This window comes from Dipodomys merriami, unplaced genomic scaffold, assembly GCF_024711535.1.
Source record: "Dipodomys merriami isolate MVZ:Mamm:240054 unplaced genomic scaffold, mDipMer1.0.p SCAF_16, whole genome shotgun sequence".
Lineage (NCBI taxonomy): Eukaryota > Metazoa > Chordata > Mammalia > Rodentia > Heteromyidae > Dipodomys > Dipodomys merriami.
Genome location: NW_027202937.1, coordinates 12,832,323 through 12,840,328, shown reverse-complemented (window position 1 = coordinate 12,840,328; position 8,006 = coordinate 12,832,323). Strand labels below are relative to the sequence as shown.

At 37.8% G+C, this 8,006-nt stretch overlaps 1 pseudogene; it reads left to right on the top strand.

Annotated features, from left to right (window-relative positions):
* Positions 1-5,095: 5,095 nt before the first annotated feature.
* On the top strand, positions 5,096-6,024 carry LOC138827790 (olfactory receptor 14J1-like; annotated as a pseudogene).
* The last annotated feature ends 1,982 nt before the right edge of the window (positions 6,025-8,006 follow it).

Sequence of the window (8,006 nt, the reverse complement as noted above, 5' to 3'; positions counted from 1 at the left end):
AGGACCTCATGGTCTTGTAAAGCTTATTCTTCACAGCTGACTGTCTACCACTTGAGCCATGTTCCAGTGCTTGCTTTCTTCTGGTTAACTGGAGATTTGAGTCACAGATTTGTCTGTCTAGGATGGCTTCTAACAGTCATCTTCAGATCTCAACCGCTGGGCAGATAAAATTAGAATCATGAGCCATCTGTACCCAGCTTAATAGTTTTCTTCCCCCAGCTCAGTAGTTTTATAATTCAAAAAATATTCAAACTGAAGTCAATCAATATATTCAAAAATATTCAAAAGCATTTGAAATGCAACGAATACTTTCTATCATAAAGATGTAATCTTTAATAAAATTTTATTCACTGATCTTCAACTACCTGGTAATATATTTTCTCTAAACAAATCAGTCTTTGTTTACTCCATAGTAATGTACATGTTCTCTTCTGTGGGTAGTGGGGCCTGAACTCTGGGCCTGGGCACTGTCCCTCAGCTCTTCAGCTCAAGGCGAGCGCTCTACCACTTGAGCCACTGCTCCACTTCCAGCTTTTTCTGCTTATGTGGTGCTGAGGACTCGAACCCAGGGCCTCAGGCATGCAAGGCAAGCACTCTACCACTGAGCCACCTTCCCAGCCCTGTACATGTTCTCTTACACATTTTCAGGAAGTTTTTTTTTTCTTTTATAACTTTTTTTATTGTGAAAATACTGTACAGAGGGGTTACAATTACTTGGGCAAGATAATGAGTACATTTTTTATCAAGCATTGTAGCCTCCTCCTTTGTTTCCCCTTCCCATCCCTTCCCATCCTCCTCCCCCCACCCCCCCAATCCTCCCCGTACCCCCCTCACTCCCTTTCAGGAGGTTTTATTATTGAGCATTTCACACTTAGGTCTGAATATACCTGGAATCATATGAATGAGTAGTAGAAGAGAGAGAGAGCAAGTCCTATACCAAAGAACTATTCAACAGTTCCAGAATATTTCACTAAAAGACCGTGGGGAGAACACCACCTTATTGCAACTTCTCAAGTATGGTAAATCCCATGCAGAGCACATATGTGTCTTAGTCTAGATCATCTGTTTTATGTCAATATCCTACTTAAGCATTATAGATATTGGTGCTGGATACATGCTCTAGCTTTCTGCTTCAGGTTGTGACTTGTGGTCAATATATTTTTGTATTCAAGCATTTTATCAAGTCCACAAAACAAACACAAACTTGAACTTTAATAGCCATCAAACTGAATTACAGATCCATTTGAGGAGAGTTGATGTTTTAAAAATATTGAGACTTCCATTCCATTCTATGGTTCATGCTAAGAGTTCACATCTGTGATCCTAGACAATTGGGATGTGGAAAAGAGGAGAATGGAAGATCAGGCCAGCCTAGGCAAAACATTCACAAAACGGCATCTTCCTCAATAAAAACCTGAACATAGTGGAGTGTACTTATCATTCAACTGCGGAAAAATGTAAATAAGAAGATCATGGTACAGGGGCTGGGAAGGTGGCTCAGTGGTAGAGCGCTGCCTTGCATGCCTGAGGCCCTAGGTTCCATTCCTCAGCACCACATAAGCAAAAAGAAAAAAGCCGGAAGTGGCGCTGTGGCTCAAGTGGTAGAGTGCTAGCCTTGAGCTGAAGAGCTGAGGGACAGCGCCCAGGCCGAGTTCAGGCCCACGACTGGACCCCCCCAACCCCCCCCCAAAAAGAAAAGAAGATCATGGTACAGCCTAGGCCAGGCATAAACATAAACTATATCTCAAAAAACTAAAGCAAAAGCTAGGTGCAGGTGGCTCACACCTGTAATCCTAGCTACTCAGGAGGCTGAGATCTGAGGCGGAGACTTTCCCGGAAGGAAAGTCCGAGAGACTCTTATCTCCAATAAACCAGTAGAAAACCGGAAGTGATGCTGGGCTCAAGTGGTAGAGCACTTGCCTTGAGCTGAAGAGCCAGGGACAGTGCCCAAGCCCAGGGTTCAAGCCCCACAACCAAAAAACAAAAACAAAAACTAAAGCAAAATGGTTGTGGCTAAGTACTTGTCAGGAAAGTACAAGACCCTGAGTTCAAACCCCAGTACAACCAAAAATACATTAACACTTCCAATTCATGAAAATGTGAAAACTCTCAAGTTATTTAAGTGAACTGTTCATTTTACCAATAAAATATGTTGTGGATGTCAACACAGAGATACTGAAAATATTTTATTCCACTGTCTGAAGTATTAGGAGCTTTTTTCAGATGATAAAAATGTTATGAACTCATAGTTCCTTATTTAATTTGCTTTAGGTAGTAAGCAATTCAAACTGGGCAACTGTTTCCTTACTATATTTTAAGTAGAAAACTAGCTACAAATTGTTTTGTCTTGCACTTTGTAGAAAATGCTGTGTGGTAGTATTTTAAATAAAACATGAACAATCATAACTTACTAGTAAATATCTAATATTTTAGTTATTTGAGAAATCTATTTACATGAAAATTTCATTTTTCAAATAAATCAAAGATACCTAAGGATGATATAAGTATTAAAAATCTCTTCCAAATCTGGACACCGGTTGCTTAACACCTATAATCCTAGATACTCAGGAGGCTAAGATCTAAGAATCATAGTTCAAAGCTACCTCAAGCATGAAAGTCAGTCAGGCTCTTATCTCCAGTTGACCACTAAAAAGCCAGAAGTTTTGCTGTGGTTGGCCTTGAGCAAAAAAACTCAAGGACAGGAGCTCAGAGACAGAGACCAAGCTCTGAGTTCAAATCCCACAACTGGCGCGCACACACGCGAGCGCACACACACACACACACACACACACACACACAAGTCTCTTCCAAAAAGAGTAAAGAAAAGCATGGCATTGGTGGTATGTACATTTAATCCAAGCTATTGGGAGGTGGAGGGAGGAGGATGGTAAATTCAGTCCAATCCAGGAAAAGTTTTGTAAAACTCTATCTTAACAATTAAAAAAATACATAAAGAAAATGGTTGAGGCACAGCTTTGTTGAGGCAATTAACATCTTAAAATATGTTTTTAACTAGTTTTGTGGAGCTATGCATCAAATACTTGCTAGGCAGGAATCAAAGCTTTTGACAAAACATGAAAAGTAGATTGTAGAAGCCAGATTCAAACTTAGGCCACCTGAGTCTAATTCCTTCAAAATACCACAAAAGTCCATGTGCTTTCTTAATATAGTACAAAATGATAACAAGTGAGAAATCATTATCTGTGCAACACTTTAACAATATTAAGTGCAATAAAAAAATTCACAGAAACTGTAAAAAGAAATTTGTGAAACTTGATGGGCTGGGAAGGTGGCTCAGTGGTAGAGCGCTTGCCTTGCATGCCTGAGGCCCTGGGCTCGATTCCTCAGCACCACATAAGCAAAAAGAAAAAAGCCGGAAGTGGCGCTGTGGCTCAAGTGGTAGAGCGCTAGCCTTGAGTTGAAGAGCTGAGGGATAGCGCCCAGGCCCAGAGTTCAGGCCCCACGACTGGACCCAAAAAAAAAAAAAAGAAAAAGAAATTTGTGAAACTTGAAATCAGTAACATTTTTTCCTACTAATCCTATTTCTCCTGATTGGAATTTAAAGGAAAAAACCCAAGGAGAGAAAATGCAGAGTTTATAAGCATTGTTATAGACATATCACAGTACAGTTTAATAGCCAGGACCACCTTGTGAGTTTTTCAGGCAGTACCATTACATGGTTTTTAGGAACTCTGAAAAAATATATTCATTACCTTCAATATTATAATGAATGACTGAAATAGCTGGTCAAAATCTGAGATTCAATATCCAGGTCTCAAGGTTAGATATAAAGATGACCACTGGCATCGAAGTATCTAGGAAACCCGTTTAGAGGCTCAGTGACTTTACAACTCAGTTAAACTTTGCTGTGAGACTTAGCTAGCAAAGTGCTTCTTCCCATGTGGAGCTCAGACCAGCAGCCCAGGCAGCACCTGAGAGCCTGGCAGGTGTTCAGCTTCCTTCCCAGCTCTCACCTGAGACCTTCTGAATCACAACTTTTCCATATAGAGCATGCGCCCTGAATTTTCACAATTCTCTAGGCAATTCATAAGTCCTTTAAAGTTTGCAAGCATGAAACTACAGGCAACAAAATCTTATATTTGCCAACACACTCTGTCTTTATATGGAAATCCTAATGATTCCCAAATCCAGGTGCCAGAGGAGAAAGAAAATGCTTTATTTTCCTCATTTGTCATGCATGTGTTTTGAAAGACACCATCCTATACCTCCCCCAAGTCTCAACCGACCCTGTTCTCCAGGAAAATAAGGTTGGTAAAGTCTGCATGATTCCAGAAGAAATGTCAGAGCTACCTGGTCACCTTGAAGACAAGCAGTGAGTTTTCAAATCTTGAATGAGCAAGAGGGAAAAACTATGAATATTCTGACAAGGCTAAGTCTTCAAATCAGTTTGGGAAATCAACATTTTTAATTTTAAAAAGAGAGGAAGCATAGCTCCAAGAAAATGAGCACATTTTGCAACTCTATTTAATTTATGTATATTTAATATACTAATGAGCAGTGAAATGAAAACCTTTAAATTAGGAAATATTGATATGTATGTTTTTGTTTGAGTAAAGAAATATTCCAAGCTCTTCAAAGAATCTCTGACAAAGGTAGGTAATAGAGAAAAACCTTTACTGAACATTAGTTCAATTTAATTACAGTTTTTTGCTAAAAATCCCTTTGTGTCTTTTAAAATATATATTCAAAGTCAGGAAAGTGGCTCAAACCTGTAATCTTAGCCACTCAGGAGCCTAAGAACTGAGAATCATTGCAAGATAGTCCATGAGGATCTTATCTCCAATTAAAAACCACACAGTTGCAAAAGGTACTTAAACACCAATCTTGAGTACAATAGTTTAATGACAGTGCCCAGGCCATGAGTTCATGGACACACAAACACACAAAACACATACACAAAATAAATTAATAGTAATAGTACTAATATATATTAGCTTTCAGATATGACTGGTTAATTAACAGGAGCTGCAGAATAAACAGTAATTAATACATGGGTAATTTATATAAAGTTTCTTTGACTAAATTTCACATATGATTTAATTTTCCAAGTGCTAATATAATTTGTATTTTCAGAATGATTACAACAAATGAAACCAGAATGAATGGATTCCTCCTCATAGGGTTGTCAGAGAACCACAATCTACTTGCCTGTTCTTGGTGATGTACCTTTTGGCCTTGACAAGCAACTTCACCATCATCACCATCACAACCCTGGACGAGCATCTCCAGTCTCCCATGTATTACTTCCTAAAGCAACTTTCCCTTCTGGACCTCTCCTTCATCTCTGTCACAGTCCCCCAGTCCATTAGCAATTCCCTCACAGGTAATAGCTATATTTCCTATGGTCAATGCATGCTCCAAGTGTTCTTCTTCACGTCTTTCGCCTCGGCTGAGGTGGCCATTCTCACAGTGATGTCTTATGACCGCTATGTAGCCATTTGCTTCCCACTGCACTATGAGCCCATCATGGATGCCAAAAAATGTAAGAGTGCTGTGATAGCTGTATGGGTAAGTGGAGGCATGACAGGAACTTTGTATATGGCTGCCACATGTACTATCACATTCTGTAAAGCCAAAGTAATTCATCACTTCTTCTGTGATATCCCCCAGTTGATCAAGCTTTCCTGCTCCAATGACTACCTTGCAGTTATTGGAGTGGATATAGTAGTGATTATAGCAGCCTTACTCTGCTTCATCTCCATTGCCCTCTCCTACTTCCACATATTCTCCACAGTTCTAAGAATACCCTCTGCTGAGGGCCGGTCTAAAGTCTTCTCTACCTGCCTGCCCCACCTTTTTGTTGTGTCATTTTTCATCTCCTCAGGCATCTGTTCATATCTCAGACCAACTTCAGACTACTCAACTGACTTAGATATTTTGCTATCTATGTTTTACACAGTAATTCCCCCAACACTCAACCCTGCTATCTACAGCCTGAGGAATGAGGCCATGAAAAGAGCTGTACAGAAGTTAATGTTGGCTAGAGAATTCACTAAGAAGTAAATGATTTTTTCATGCAATTATTGGATCACCAATATTACATACCAGGATATTTTTAGTGGAATTCCTTCAATATATAGTGCTAATAAAAAGCAGGCAAGATACATTATATCCATAAACTGCTTTGATGAATGGCAACTCCTTTGCACACTTACTTAGTGATTATAAAAATACATGTTTAAAAGTGATATTTTTAGTTTATACTATCTCTTCCTAAAGCATACATGTTCATTTCTTGTGTTAGAGGTATTTTTCCTTAAGAATGAATATGAATTTTAATAATCATGGCAAGAAACATTAACTAATATAACAAACATAAGCACAAAAATTATATATCATATTGTATCCACTCAGTTATTAATGGCTTAATCCATCTATATATATGTTATATATAACATATGTATATAACATACATATATATATATATATATGTTTCCTTTTTTAATTGTGAACCAATGATAGCTTTCCACACAACTTTTATTGTGCCAGTGCTGGGGCTTGAATGTAGAACCTTGGAACTTTTCCTAGCACTCTATCACTTTGAGTCACAGCACCACTTCAAGTTTTCTGGTGGTTGACTGGAGATAAGAGTCTTAAGGACTTTCTTGCTTGGGCTTCCTTTGAACCATGGTCCTCATATCTTACTTAGCCTCCTAAGCAGCTAAGATCTCAGGATTAAGCCACTGGCACCCAGCTCTACACAAATTTTCAAAGATTGCTTTCATTAATCTGTTGTTTTGAGCCTACTGAATGAGATAACAAATATATTAATTCCTACACCTGTTTTTATTTTGAATATTTTTATTTGTATATTAATTTTTTTGATGGTACTGAGATTTTACCTCAGGGATTCACAATTGTTAGAAAAGCTCTCTAAATTTGAACTGTGCCCCCAACTGGTTTTGCTTTAGTTAAATGTACAATAGGGTCTGGCCTTTTAAGTGAGTCAACTTCAGACTTTCATATTCCTACACATACCTCCTACATAATTAAGATTACAGTAGCATTCCATCACATCCACGTTAAAATGGGGAAAATCTTACTAGCTCTTAAGAATAAAAAAAGCTATTTTTTTTACCTCCGAAGTAGCTAGAATGAAGGTTGGTAAGGTTTATTTTATTATTTTTTCTCATTAAATAATACGATGTTGTTGATTTTTGCATGATTTAGATAGAACGCTAATCTTCAGTTCATAAAGTAATTTTCTTTATATTCTGTTACTCTCATGGATGCCATTTGAATGTCCTCACTCAATTTAGTAAATATCAGATCATTCCAGAGATCAATAGTCATTCAAAATACATAAGTAAATGGAAAGCTCAAAAGGATTAGCTAGAGGGTTTTCTGAGCAACAAAAGGAGATGAAGAAGCAGGAAAAGCAGAAAGGACTAAGTTCATCCAAAGTGGGAGCTTCCTGAGAGTGTGTAACCCATAATAAAGAGCCAATGTTTTCTCTATATATTCTGGGAATATATTGGGTTTTATCAATTAACTTTTAAAAAGATGCTGGCACCAGGCACTGGTGGCTCATGTCCATAGTCCTAGCTACTCAGGAGACTGAGAGGGGGCATCCAGTCTGAAGCCAACAAGGGTAGAAAAGTTAGTTAGTGAGGCTCTTATCAACAATTAATCAGCAAAAAGCTGGATGTGGAGATGTGGTTGAAATGATACCAGGGAAAAAATGAATAAAACTAGCCAGATTTTCACAGATTATTTTGTTCACACTTAGCTGTACTTTTTGATCCATTTGCATTCCCAATGTCATTAATTTACATAATTATGCACTGGCAGCTTTAATTTATTTTTGTGTTAGAAAGGATATTTTTATACTATAATGAGCATTTAAAAGTTTTATCTTTGAGGAACATTTTTAATTCCCTCTATTTTTCCTAGTTTTCACTTTCAAAAACTTTAGCTGTCATCATATCTCATTACTTCTTTCACTTATTTAGAAATTTCCTCTTTTATTTTCTTATTTTAAATTA